The sequence below is a fragment of the Lycorma delicatula genome, chromosome 12 (assembly GCF_047948215.1).
Source record: "Lycorma delicatula isolate Av1 chromosome 12, ASM4794821v1, whole genome shotgun sequence".
NCBI lineage: Eukaryota > Metazoa > Arthropoda > Insecta > Hemiptera > Fulgoridae > Lycorma > Lycorma delicatula.
Window position 1 is genome coordinate 73,178,330 of NC_134466.1, and position 16,019 is coordinate 73,194,348.

The following is a 16,019-nucleotide window of genomic DNA, read 5'->3' on the forward strand; positions in this document are numbered from 1 at the left end:
TAATTTTGTATTCATTTTACAGTGCATAAAAATCAAGTCTGTTAAAAAAAGTGAATATATATATATATATATATATATATAGAGCAATATATATAACAAATATATATATATAAGCAATATATATATATATGTATATGGTATCCCACGAGGAAACGTAGAAATTTTCAGAACATGCTCTACTGGTAAAAATAATGAAAAAAATTCATATAAACATACGGTCTGAAAAGGTTTTGTTTTCTAGTTACGGCTAGCGAAAGATTTCGCCCGGATTTTATCTTTTCTAATAAAACAAAGCCCTACTGTAATTTTTGGGACTCAAATAAGGAGTAAATTTGAGCTGGCGAATAGGATAAAACAGGACCCAGAACTGTAACTTCAGTAGTTTTTAAGATGTAAAACACAAAATTCGGTGTCGAAAAATATTTTTTTTTGTTTTAGGTTTGAAGTACAATACCTTTGTTAAACGACTAAAATGCGAAAGATTTGGTAACAAAACTTATAGAGAATTTAATTCTGGGAAAATTCAATGTAAATACAGGGAATAAAATGTAAATAACAGTTTTAAAAATCGGTTTTTTATTGAAGAAAATCGTATTATTTTTTCTCTACCTAATAAACATTATTCTTAATATAGAAAACAAGAAAACAAAAAAAAAATACACGAAGTAATAAACGGTGACATTTAATGGAAAATTTATCGATTTCATATTATCAAAAACAATAGCAAAACAGGAAATTCTACTTTACAAAATGTAAAATAAAAATATATATAATAATTGGACTGTAAGGTTATCTGGCTCCAAAAACGAATTTTTTAACTTGTTTATTTATATAAAGCAACTTGTCCTGCCGATTAAATAACGCCCAGCAAAAACTACTGAAGATAAATTGATGAAAATCTGTATACACGCTAAAAAAGAATTCTTTAAAAGCCCTAGTTTAACGGGTTAAAATGGAGTAAAAATTAAATTTAATATTATTTTTAATTCCTCACTAACAAATGAAGATATCAAATTGATTTTTGGTGCGTGTATTCTTCATGTGAACATCCAAAAAAATAATTTCGAGTTTTTTTTTCATTCGACGTTCAAAGAGGTGAAGAAAGATACAAAAAAGTTTTAACAACGATCGCAATTGTTCCGACTATATAAAACAATGCATTTACTAGATTGGGGCTGTAAAATTTATCTTCAGATAAATATCTAAAAACCATTTTCGGTTTTTTTTTAATTAAAATTTTTTAAGGGAGTGAAGCGCAGGGGCTTAACCAATACAGCCACTGTTGCTGTATGTGCAACCCGACTGGCTGCATCTGCCTCCAGTTAGTTATTCGACTATAAAACATAAAATAAAATAAAAAATCCCTTTCGGCATGCCGGAAGACGGAGGTAGATTTCACCGGTGCTAAGTAGGGAATAAAAAAGATTTCCACCTTAAAGTTTTCGTTGCAAATGAAAAAAAGTTTCACGTGTTTAGATACGAAAAGCCCCGTCTTACAATTCCGGCAAATTGATTAAGACAAAAGTTTTAGGTAATATTTAGAGGACCAACGACCGCTTTAAACCGATTCGACACTGTGTCTATTAAGGGAGGTATGAATTTTTTTTTGTTCGAAACCCAATTTTTTCCACTCCTTGGACCAACGGCTGGTAATATCAAAAATCCTTACGTACGTAAGTTTTAGGCCCTTATCTAAAGAATAGCAGCGACTTTAAACGAATTCGATATTGCAATTAATAGGCAAGTTATATCGATATTTTGTTTTTCGAAAAAGCCCTTCCATTTCTACTCCCACGGTCCGATTTTGCCCGTTAACAAATTCGACCGAGATTTTCGGTCATTATATTTTACGTAACAATTTGAAAGTGAATTACGGCAGTTATCGTGTCCACAAAAAAGTGAAATAATATATATATATATATAAGCGTTTGAACTGACGGTGGTTTTGGGGTCTGGGAGGATGTGAAACGCGAAGGTACGTCGAAAGTTTCCGGAAGTAGAATCACGGTACCCGTTACAGTAGGTAGCTTTTCTTATGAAATCTACCTAATAGAAAAATAGAGAATCGAAGTACGGTCACCTTCTAGCGGTGTTTGTCGTGTAACACTAAGAACCGGGCAAAATACATTTTTACCTGGATGAAGGGCGGGTAATTTATAACCCGCATTCTTCAGATCGCTCAAAGTTTCGGGTTCTGTACCGAACAAACTGTTGCGCTGAAGAAATTACAATACACAGATGGTTTTAATCGGTAAATTGAACAGGCTTTAATTTTTATTTATCGTTATTATTCTAAGAGTTTAATGACCAAAAAGGGATCCAAGGGGCAGAGCCCTGACCGCTATCTTTCTATCTTTTTTTCAACTCGTGCACATTTCGTACTATTTGTGTTCATTCCTTTTTAAGATACTTTGTATATTTTAATAATTACTCATTTTTTTTTATTAAAAAAAAGTAATAAGCTTGGCGTTCAGGAATTACTTTTTGTATTCGTTTTCAAATTATGATTATGTATTTCGCGAGCGAAGCCGCGACGGAAAATGTTAAAGTTTATTTTACAAAAGGACAGCGTAACTATTTCGTACGCGTTAAAAATTCAACTTTAAACATCCGAGTAGAATATTTAATTCTATTATCTTGCAGCAGGTTTCTCTATTGACGCACACTCACCTATCGTGGATGTTGACCTTTAGTGTCCCCTCCCGTTTGTCACGCTAATTTTTAAATGATTCCCTTTACTTTATTTCCTTTCCATCCCACCCAAGTATTTAACCTTTCTTTATTTCGCATAATTACTTTTTTTCTTTTTAAGAAATAAATCGACGTAAAATTATCAAAACAGATTTATATAAAAATATTATAATAATCTTAAATCTCTATAAAAGATATTTAATTTGATTCTATTCACAAAATACTATTATATTATTTAACTCAAATTTAGGTAAATTCTTAAGTTAGTATTTAGTTTCTTCGGGCTGTATTCATATACCATTTTCGTGTCTCTTTCCCTCTATCTGTCTTTTTCTGTTTAGCCTCCGGAACTACCGTACGGTATTACTTCAGCGGGTAAATGAAGCGTAATCTTGTACAATCTCAGGTCGACCGTTCTTGAGATGTGTGATTAATTGAAACCCGACCGTCAAAGAACCCGGTCGTCTGGGGAATGCCGCTGGGAACGGCTTAGCCGGGCTCAGTGGGGTCACCCGAACGACTGGAGGCGTGGAATTGGAAAAGACCACAGTCCCGGTAGGGATTCCTTTTCGAGGGGGTCCTAACTAGAGGCAAGACATTTAAAGGACCGAGTCCCGGCTTCCTAGGTGGTGCAGCTGGAAACGGCATAGCCGGGTCTAGTGCGGCCACATAGGGGCTAGAAACAATGGCATCTCCTAGGACCGAGTTACGGTAGATAAACGGGTCCAGCCCTGGGAGGGGAAAAAAACCACCAAAGTACAACGGTATCCACGATCTAGTAATCAAATCCGTATAAAAGTAACTGCTTAAATATCATTTTACTCGGAATCAAATTCTCTGACCGTTTCGTTTGAAAGGTTTACGTGTTTATTATTCATTTAACAAAGCTGTTTTACGCCAAACATAAAAGACTTCAGACCGTAAAATCTTTTGTTTTTTACCCCGGATTTCTCAAAAACTAAAAACACAGTTCTGAGACCTATTCTTTTCAATTTTTCAGCTCAGACTCATAAAACCACTGAATTTACTCCGCAGGATTACATTTTAGCTTAATTTTACCGAAAGCGCAGAAATCAGCGCAAAATTTTTCGCCAGCTGACACTCGCTAACGAAGAATTTCAGAACCGATGTTTATATGAACCTTTTTTCTTTATGTACACCGGTACAACGCGTCCTGAAAGTTTGTTATATTCTTCGTAAATCATTCTGTACATACACAAACACACGCGCGCGCACTTATTATGTTAAATAAATTATTAAAATACGATAGAAATAACCGGTCAAAATGAATATCCATCCGAATTTCTTTATTAAATTTCGGGCTAAACAGTAGGTTATAGCCTACCTCTTTCATTTGGTGTTTTTTTATAAAATCTTGAATGAGTTTTGGGCTTGCCGAGTAAAGTATCAGCACGGAAATAAGAATTTCCTAACTTTTAAACCGCGTAAATTTTTAAATAAAGACAAATTCTTGAAAAAACATGTAACGAATATCACCGACTTCAATGTCACTTAAGATGTATTATGAAATCCCTTTTAAAATAATCGGTTTCTGAATTTCCATGTAATAACTAATGCAAACTGGAAATCGTTCCGACTACTTCTAATAATCGGGCGACCAAAAAATGTTTTTAGCTTTAAATTTAATTTTAAGTAGTAGGAAATGAGATAAAGTTTAATTTAATAAGTAACCCAAGACACCCGTGCATATCCTCTACTTCAATCTGTAGACTAATAGCCCGGCGAAGAACGATTAATTTGGAACTAAATACATACAAAAAAAATACAGGATGAACATCCTGTATTATATAAATAATATAGGACGTTGAACTTGAAAAAAGCCCCATCACTTGGTAGTTTAAACTGCATATTTTTGTTAAAATGCAAATATTGTTCCGAGATAGATAAAATAATGTGGAAGTTGGTTCGACTGGAGTGGGACTGGGGAGAGCTGTTTCCTGCCTGCACATTTGAGTATTGCCAGTCTGTATCGAGGAACTGGCTTTTGAACAAGGCGTAATCGTAAGTCGTTTGTTAAAATGCGGTTAACTGAAGAACGTGTTGATAAAACGAAAAAATCATGTTGTGTGTCGGCAAAAGTTCAGGGAGAAGTTTGAAAAAGAAGCACGAAAGAAAAATATTATTCAGAAATTAGTTTAAAAAATTTCGTGAAACAGGTTCAGCGTTAGATTAGAAACGCGATCAGTTTTAACGACGCAGGTCGTACAGAGTAATCCACCGGGTCGATCTAGCGGTGAACGCGTCTTCCCAAATCAGCTGATTCGGAAGTCGAGAGTCCAACTTTCAAGTCCTAGTTAAGGCGGTTATTTTTATACGGATTTCAATACTAGATCGTGGATACCGGTGTTCTTTGACGGTCGGGTGGTTGGTTTCAATTAATCACACATCTCAGGAACGGCCGAACTGAGACTGTATAAGACTACACTTCATTTACACTCGTACGTATCATCCTCTCAAGTAATACCTGAACGGTAATTCCCGGAGGCTAAACAGGAAAAACAAAAAACAGGTCGTACAAGGTATTAAAATGGCAGTTATAAGAACTCTTTGTAAATCTGCGGAGACTAAGCCGGTTCAACCCACACTGCACTGAGGAAAATGCTGAAACTATTTATGCATGTATACTTGCCCCACGGAATCTTTTTTTTTTTCTTTTTTTTTTTTAACTTGTTAAGCACCCCAAGGAAACCAGCCTCCGCCTGTTAAGGCATAGCGTGGTCGCCTTGCAGTGCCGTGGCAGCAGTCTCTGCCCACCCTAACTGCCTCCTTTCGGAGGATCTCCCGCTGGGGTCCCCAAAGCCTCGTCGGGGTGAGCCAACCACCTCATTCGGGCAGCTAACTCCCCCCTCCACAATGGGGCTACCCTACCCGTCCCTATCCTACATGTAGCCGGCACGCCTTCCGCGTACCGCTACCCCCACGCGTTCCTATCATACCTGAGGGTCCTTAATGCCATCATCGGGGAGCCCCGACTCCATTACATGGAGCCACAACACCCTAGACGATAAGGCTACCTCCCTGGGCCCTAATCGTCGCCACGATTCATCCCCGGCCTCCAGAATTTTTTGAGGCTTTTTTTTTATACGTACATTACCGTAACGCACTGTAGACACTCAAAATACACAAAGTAAAAATAATCGCGACACCTCCTGTCTCCTGCCTGCTCAGCAGCCTGGCGTACCCGGACTCATGGTGGCCAGAGTCCGACTCCGAGCGCCGTTATTACAAATAAACAAACATAGAAATAAAGAAATAAGTGTCCTAACCTAACAAATTTGCAGCACCTTTCACACTAATCTTCAAACATTCGCGCAACACATACCGATTCATTTATCCATTTATTCAAAAAAAAATCCTAAAGCTAAATCTTCTTTGACGCCGACCGATCGTCTTCCTCAGAGACGCGCCAGCAGCCGAGGAGGTTCCTCTTTGGCCTTCGAGTCCAAGATGGCGTGAGCCAGGCTTATCATCTCCTGCCATTGCTCACTGGACCTGACCATCCGCCCTATGACGTCGTCGGGTGAGAACGCCGTCACACGCCTCCGTTCGTCGTCCCACCGGACACAGTCGAACCAGGTACGCTCGACCGTGTCCGCTTCGTCACAGTACCTGCACATCGCCGATCTTCTGCGTTTGAACCTGTGCAGGTGACTGCCGAAATCGCCGTGGCCCGTGAGCGGCCGGGTGAGGAAGTAGTTCGCTTCGCCATGTCGTCTCCCCACCCGAGCTCTCGCGTCCGGTATCAGGCGTCTGGTCCATCGGCCCACCTGGCTCGCCGACCATCTCTCCTGCCATCGATCCAGGATCTGCGCCCTCGCCTCTTCCTTGGAGAACCCACCAAATCTCATACACCTTTCCTCCACCGATAACTCGATCGGTGCCCCGCCGAATCTACGAGCTTGTAACGTCACGTGCTGACATATCATTATATATTATCGTTTTCCAAAACATTATTTTTGGGCGTAATTATTATTTTTACTTAATTTTTCGACTTACAAACAATACGGGCGACTAAACAATGGATTTATGTTGTGCGTTCAATTCTTTCCGCTTGAGTTGATTACATGTATAAAATGCTTAACGACTCGATCTTGTAAACAATAGTAGTCGATTTGTATTTTTATTTGAAAATCCTTACCTACCGATTGATCTTTTGTCCGTGCGTTGGGGGTGATGAGGGAAGCTTAACTCCAGATTTTAAACATCCCCCTCCCAAAGATTTTTGAAAAACTCAAAAAGTTTTGAAATGCGTTTTTCTCTGAATCTATGCATTTTAGAGAAAAGTTTTACAAACAAAAAATGTAGAGGACATTCTCCTCTACAATTAATGTATTTTAAAGTTATGCCGTATAATTTGAAATTGAAATACTAGGTGGCGCTGAAGTTGTAAAAAACGTGTTTTTTCACCGGAAAAATTTGTTTTTCGTCTGTATTGCGTTTGGAAAAGTTGTTATCTCAAAAAAACAGACGACTTTTATTTATACAATTTTCTTGTACGACTTACCGTTTTGGTGCTGTAGCTTGTGAAAGTGTGAAAATGTTGTGAATCGGGCACGTGTTCGAAACCGGTACTCCTTCGTTTACAATTTCAGCGCCACCTAGTATTTCAATTTCAAATTATACGGCATAACTTCAAAGACATTAATTGTAGAGGAGAATGTCCTCTACATTTTTTGTTTGAAAAACGTTTCTCTAAAACGCATAGATTCAGAGAAAAACGCATTTCAAAAACTTTTTGAGTTTTTCAAAAATCTTTGGGAGGGGGATGTTTAAAATCTGGAGTTAAGCTTCCCTCATCACCCCCAACGCACGGACAAAAGATCGATCGGTAGGTAAGGATTTTCAAATACAGCCTATTTTGATGACAAATTGCCTGTACTATGCGGTTAGAAATGATGTCTTTCGTTAAGATTATATTTAGATCCGTAATTCGCGGAACACAATGTTTGTATAAAGAAATAAACTTTATTCCAGTTAAAATCGTGTTCGGTGAAGATATTCGGATAGCGTTTTTGTTCGGTCATATTATTTTATAATAACCCGTTTTTGCAAATTTTTGTAATATATTATTTTTTGTTCGTCTGTTATTAGTGCGGTTTGTTATAACAGAATTTAAATCCGTAGTTAAGAAAAAACTCAGGAGTCAAGCACCTGAAATTATGAATAATTTTAACGATTTTATGTAAACAAGAAACTCTAAAAGTAGATAAATATGTCATATGACGACAAACATATAATCGGCATTAAAAAATGCGAAGAAAGAACTGCTGCTGCTTGTGGGATATCAAGAACACAGGTTCAAAAACTCAGAAGAGAAAAAAACATGATTCTTCAATCAACATCCCGATCGTGTTCTTTCAGCACGCCGAAAAAGTGTAAACGACGTTCGAAACCTGCCAGTGAACCGGACAATTTTGATTTACGCGTAGTTAAAATAACATTTAATGAATTTCATTCAAAGAAGAATGAATTACCTACTTTAAAAAAAATAAAGCAAGAACGTCAGTCGTCTATTGATTTTAAAGGCAGTGAATCAACTTTAGCTGTTATTTTGAAAGAGTTACGTTTCAAACGGCGTAAAACTGAAAAAACAGAAAACTTTTAATCGAGATATCCGATATCAGGTGGAAGAAAATTGAATATTTGCAGGCAACGGCTAAGTACAGAAAAAGGAATACTACAATTGTTTATTTGGATGAAACGTACGTTTTAAGTTCGCATTGTTCGACAAAGTCGTGGTCTGATGGTATTGTAGATTCACGTGTCGATTAATAAAGGTGACCGTTTAATAGTAATTCATGTTGGAGGAGAAATCGGTTTTATTCCGAACGCTTACTAACTTGGAAAGCCGGTTCGAAAAGCGGCGACTATCATGATCACATGAATCCAGACAATTTCATGAAATGGGCGCGTGAAAAATTTATTCCAAATCTTCCACCAATGTCAGTAGTAATTGTCGATAACGTCCCTTGTCACAATACAGGTATTAATAAAACGCCAAATTCTAACTCAAACAGAAAAGGTATGACAGATTGGCTGGAGAAAACCCATATTCCGTATAGTTCAAAAATGCTGAAACTACAGTTATACGATTTAGTAAAGTTATATAAAACTAATTTACAAAAATATCACTTGGATAAAACTTTTAAAAAACCATGTTCTTAGACTCCTACCGTACCATCCTGGTTTGAATCCGATCGAGATGGTATGGTCAGCCGTAAAAAGACATTTGGCGAGTCGTAACACAACATTTTCTTTCACAAATATTGAAAAATTAACTAAGGGGAAAATGAATTACACGAATGAAGATGACTAAAATTGTGAAAAGGTAAAAATTGACTGAAAAAAGTATGAAAAACTGGAACCACTGATAGGTGAAATGACAGAACTTTATATTATACGTGTAGAGTCGGATAACGAAAGAGAAAATGAAAGTGACAGTGATTCGTTTAGCGAGGATGGTGAACTTGCCAGAAATCTGAATTAGATGCGTGAAGAAAATTCAAGTAAGCTTTTGTTTATTATTAAAAATTAATAATTTAGTACGAATAAAGGTTATAAAAGAATTAATTACGTATTTTTTTTATAATTATTAAATGTAAATATAAAATTTATTACCGCGTACAGTACGATAATAAGTAATACTTCGATTTGATACGCGGAGTAGATGTTTTCAGGCCGAGTAGTAAATAATACGCTGTCTGCTCGTGACGTCACAAGCTCGCACATTGACCGGGTCTAGTACATTCGTATCGAAGGCAGGTTTTCCATGAGCTAATTAACGCCGATTTTGTTAAAAGAGTTCACTATCGTCAACCGTTCAAGAACTTCATTAGAGGCAACATCGGCATTTCAGATCAAGCGTTTTTCACAGATGAAGTGCGGTTCCACCTCGGTGGGTATGTTAATAGGTAAAACTACCGCAAACGGGGTACTGAAAACCCGTACACTTTCTTTGAATCTCCCCCTACACCCGTAAAAAATAGGCATTCGGTGAACGGTTTCAAGTCGATTAATAATAGGACCCTTGTTTTTTTGAGAAAACTGTGGTCGCTCCCGTCTATCAAGAGATTAACCGATATATTATAGTCTTAGTGCAAGAGGATGGGGGTGGGGGTGACTGCTGGTGGTAACAGGACTGCGTCACTTACCGTACTGCTTCTTCTACTACTACGGAGATGCAACAGGATTTTTTCGACGGAAGAATCGTTTATAAAGGATTGTGACCGTCAAGTTTCTTCGATCTGACTAGTTCAAACTTCTTTTTGCGGGGTTACTTAAAAGAAATTGTTTGTAGAAGCGATCCGCACAATCTACAGGAATTGAAGACAAATTACCGATGCCATCCAGGAAAAAACAGGGTACACCTAACAAGAGTAACCAGAAACACACGGTCAAACGTGTTGATAAGTGCATAGAAGCGGATGGACATTACTTTCAATACCTTCTGTATATTATTATGTTAAGTGTTTCCCGATAAACTATTATTTATAGACTGAACCACGTGATGGGGCCTCTTTTTAAGTTGAACACCCTATATTCGTACAAGGAAATTATCCTTATGTAAAATAAGGATAATATAAAGGACCGTTAAAAATTACTTAATTAAAAAATAATAAATGTTATAATATTAAATTCGTAAATTATTTAAAAAAAATTTAAATATTCAGTAAAAATCTCCATACGACAAAGTTAATGCTAGAAATGTACATACAGAAGTCTTCTATTAGACAACAGAAATCTTATTGGTCAATCTACAGAGAACATTGTCCTTGAAAATTTTAAGAAGTTTAACTAACGCGCGCGCGCACACACACACACACACACACACACACACACACACACACACACACACACACAAATGCATTAAGCAAAACAACCTAAAAGACTCCATAATAGGGACGTGTAACCAGTTCCTACAACAATGGTCAACTTGTACAACTTAAACCGAATGTACGTCTTAAAAACTACGTATGTACATGTGCGTGCGTACGTATACGACGAGTACGTATGTAACTTATCTGTCCTTGAAAACCGGTCCTATTCTAACTTGAAAAGAAAACTTAGCACAAAAAAGAAGAAATTGCAATAACGCGTAATTTTAGGTCCGGTTTTTGTTATTATTACTATTAATTAGAAACTTCTTTTTAAGAGTAACTTGTTTCAGATAATATTAATAAAACACGATTATAAATTTTTGTTGAATTTATTTTAGATGTTTAAGAAAACAATATCGAATTAAAATCAATCGCTAATTTATTTTTTAACGATTAAAAAAAAATTATACGAATTTATTAATTCAAGAATACAAAATACCCGTGAAAATTCTTACTTTATAAGAAAAAAAATCATATACGAATCCGTGTAATATAATTTACAATTAATTCCATCGGTTTTTGTGGTACGTAAATTTATAAACAAAGTCCTCGTTTTCGTTACATCGATCAGTCGACGATGTTATTTTGCGCGACATTTTGTAACATCCTACATCCTCCGTTATTTTCCTGTACCGCGGTGAAGTGATAACGTCTTTCCTTTTTTCAGGAAGGTTCTGGTTTCATACCCCGGTCAGACTTAGCTTGAAAAAAAGAATTCATTCTCGCCATCGATTGGTCGTAATCGGGCAAAAATATTTAAAATTACTTAAAAAAATAAATAATTATTTTATTTCAATCTTCGTTTTCCTCGATTAGTTTTTACCTTCTATTAACAAAATAACCGTGCATATATTAGAATCCTTTATCAAGAAGTTCGTTAGAACTTCGCTAGTAAGAGTTCGTAGAACCGGACGGCACGGCGAAGTCGACGAATTATGTTTACAGTTCTAAACATGAACTTACCTAAAAGTGAAATGAAAATAGGAAAAAAATTTTTAAAATAAGCATCAAAACATTATATTTCAGTTCGATTAGATTTCTGATAAAGAATACTTTCAAAAAATACCTCGAATTTTGTTAGGTGACGTTTTTTCTTCCGTTTGATGAACCTCGGAACTCGAATATGTCACTTTTTCCTCAAAAAGGTGGGCTTACGAATCGTACCGCTAGGTAGCAGTACTTAATGACGCCTTTGAATTTACGAATGATCTCGTACAAAAACTCGGTAATGTACTTGAAGTAATAAAATTTAAAAGAAAATATACTACAGCTTGTTTTAATAGTAAATGCTCTTATGTAAATGAAAGTATTGAAAATGAAACAATCTTTTTAATTCCCATTACTTCATTAAAAAAGTAAAAGTATTAGTTTACAAGATATTATAGCTGCTAATAAAACACTAAAAACACGAAGTACGAAAGAGTTGCAAATGCGGCGACAAAGATTTCTTACGTAAAACAGAAATAAATTCGATCGGTAATATTATTATTCTACAGTTAGAATTATTTCAACTAACTGATGGAGAAATAAAAAAAAGTTCGTTTAATAATATTATAAAAGTCGAGGGTTACACTTACAAAGCAGTAAGTGTAATATTAGATCGCGGATCTTTGATACGTGAAGCTCATAATACCAGTTTTATTAAAAAAGTAAAAATACGGTATGAAGTGAATGGATATGACTAACAACGAAATAAAAATGGCCGTGAAATTCTATTTGTTTGTTCTAGAAAGGCGATAAATTTTAATAACAAATCCAAAAGATAACAATCACTAATTCATTAAAAAAAACTAAAAGAATAATCTAACAAAACGCAGTGACATCAAAAAAAATTACAATGAAATTGTAAACCGTACGGTAAGAGTCTCGCAGATACTATTTCTTCCCGCTCAAAAAACAAAACTTTTTTAAACATAAATAAAACTATTTTTAACAAAGTGATACCGATACCAAAAAAGGGTAAGATACTTCATTTCTATTATAAAAATCTGTTATTTTGAATTTTGTTTAAAATAAATACACGTTAAATATACGTAATATACAATAATAGATAATGTTCTATATAATAAGCGAAAAGTAGAAAAATTTGTTACAAATCTATTACCGGTCCGATTTCTGTTATTAAACTAAAAATAATCATAACAATTGTATTATTTCTGTAAACGTGATATGTATTACATATGACGGTAAGAGTTTTGTAACAAATGTTTCTCATTTTTGCTAATTCTATAGAATATTGTTTATTATCTATTATCGTATATTTATTGTTAATTACATATATTTAACGTGTGTTTTTTTTAAACAAAATTCTGAATTAATAAAAGATTTTGATAATAGAAATGTAATGTCATCTCTTTTGATATCAGCATCGTTTTGCTAAAAACAGTTTTATTTATATTACAGAATTTTTGTTTTTTAAACATAAAAATAATATCTGCCAGACTCTTACCGTACGGTTTACAATTTTATTGTAATTTTTTTGGATAATTAAAGAGACGGCTAGCAACAGAGGGCCGTCTTACTTTTATAGAATAAACAGAAAATGTATGAAGTTCAATTCGAAACCTGGCATATAAAATATAAGCTTTTCATAAAGAATTTCCATCATTATAACCTATTTTGCTTATTTCAAAATATCGGCTTCGCTCGAAACATGTAACGCGGAAGAACAGTGTACAGTAATACAGTAAGATTTATAAATTCCAGAAAGCATTTGAAAATTCTAAATAAGGTGATTTTTTAAAATGGAAATCCCACATTTTTTATAAAGTTTCGGATGGAAAACATAATTCTAAGACGTTTCCACTCTCCTAATAAGCAACCGTTCAGGAGTTGCGCGCATCTCATATTTATTTGTACTTACAATATAACACGTTTATAAAAAACACATTTTTCGATAAAATGAAACTTGCAAAGATTTTCATAAACGGCTGGAAATCTAATTTCATAAATTTCAAATTCTATAACGATTAAATTATTTGCCGATATTTTTTTTTTAAAGCTTTTTAAAGCTTAACTCGCTTTAGGAATAATCAAATCTTGCAACTGAAAGCGAGTAGATGCATTTTCCCAAATTGTTACTTGTAGCTAACCGGTCTCAACCGGAGAGGTTCCAGCAGACCTTTCCGCCTCCTCGCGTCGTTATTGAAAATGAAAATGAAGATTAATTGTAAAAATAAATGTTGTGTTGTTTTAAATAAATTATAAAAACTGCGGCACGCTTTTATTTAATTAATTTTAAAATTTTATAATTATTACATTTATTTATCGGCTGGATTTATATAATTTATTTTTTACTTTTCAGTGCATTTTTATATTTGTTAATATATTATATTTTTTTGTTTCAAATTCTCAATTTGATTTTCTTATTTTTTACTATTTAGAGGGTTTTTCTAATTTGTTTCCTTTTTTTATTAATGTTAATATTAATATTAGTTAAATAAAAGCTTTTTAAAAAATAATTTTTTTATATGTAATCAAATATATTTTGTAATTTTTTGTATTTTTTGTATTTTTTTAACGTAATATCATTAATTTTTCCTAAATTGTAATAAAAGATTATCGGCTAATTTATACAGCGAGTTTATGAAAAATATAACAAACTTTAAAGACGCTTTCTATCGATGAAATAAGGAACTTCATATAAATACACGATTCGAAAACATCTGTTTTGGCTAGCACCTTCGGCCAAATTCAGCCACAGTATAATTCTTGAGAGCCAAATTAAAGGATAAATTTAGCGGTTTTATATGAAATCTGACCTGAAAATATGAAATGCAGCCCTAGATCTGCATTATTTAGTATTTTCGAGAAATCTCAGGTAAAAGACAAAAAAATCGGGGTCTTAAAATAGATTATTTTACGGTTGCGTAAAATAACCTTTTTAAATTAATAATAAACAAATACAGGTTTTAAACAAAATTTCCAAACTATTAGAGTATTTGATTTTGTGTAAAATTATATGAATAAATTCTACACTATATACAAACATTAAGAATTTCAAAGTTCATTAAAAAGAAAACGTATTCGTATGCGGTGGATTTTAACTACTTATAAAACGAAATAAAATTCTCGATATTACAAAACAAAAGAATTAAATATTTTAGAAGAATAACCAAACAAATTTTTTTAAAAAATCAAATAAAACAATTTATTAGGCATCTTTACAAATAATTAAATATTAATATTTTTTAAACTTTTTTCATAAGCTGACAATACTAACAGCGCTTAATCCAATACGTGTACTGCATCTGAAATTCTTCCTCTACGAGGGTGACCCCAGGAGAAGACATTCGTCTTGTGACGATATCGGTCGCCACACCACTCTGTCCGTTCCTAGCGCTGTTGGGCTTTACCGAAGATCGCATTTTAGACCCTCTAAACTCGATAACAGAACAAAGTTATCGGTTTGACCTCTATCAGGATGCCACCGACATTACCGTCGGTGTGTTTACTCGACTTCATTGCCGCTTTCGTATTAAGATTCTTTCCGTCTTGCCCGCCTACTCTAAATTGTAGCGCTCACATCTAATCGATTAATCGTTTCGCGGAAGCCCGATCCTCGCGTCTATCTATAACACAGAAGGACACAAAATAATCGTTTCCGATAACTAAATTTCAAATCAGACTGTATTATCAGACATTTATTCGTTTGAGTGCGCTAGAAACAACTAAATTCTATTTTTATATCCCTTAAACAAGTATTGCGATCGCAACGATAATTCTGTCCTACAGATACTTAAGCCCATCTCTTAATTTATCAAAGACAATAAATTCAATGAAATTGTAAAAAGAAGCAAACGCTAACTTTCTCTGATCCGGTTCGATTTCGGGAGCAAGTCGATGCCTTCACCGTACTACCGCACAGCAGTTCCACCGCAGAATTCCCAACACGTTCCTCCATCCTATTAAAGAAAAAAAAATAGCTAAACGGGGCTCGATGCCAAAACCTTGGAGAAATAAGCGCCCGAGCGGGATCCTAGCCGCCTGGCCGTCCCGGTTCTGACTCTATTTATTAGAACATCAAACCCCTTCAGCCACCCCGTCCAAGGCCAGAAACCTAAGGAAGCCAGCAAATAAATTGCACTCCCTTTGGTTTTCCAATCGACTTACAAACCTAAATCAGAAATAATTCTTGCGAGTTATCTAACTATTCTATCGAAATAGTACGGAGCCGAATGTTCGATAGAACATTCGGCTCCATACTTTGGACAGACATGCAGGACATAGCGTACGCTATCGATAATCTTCATTATCGACCTGGCCGAACCGAGCAAAACCAAGCCAACTTATCCCAAAAAAAACCCGTGTCCAGAAAAAAATTAATAATGCGCCGTTTGGGGGAAATCCACCTAGCGACTTGTAAACTTTTCACTCCGGGAAAATACCGTACGTGTGACGGCCGTTAGACGATTCATTCCATCTGACCTG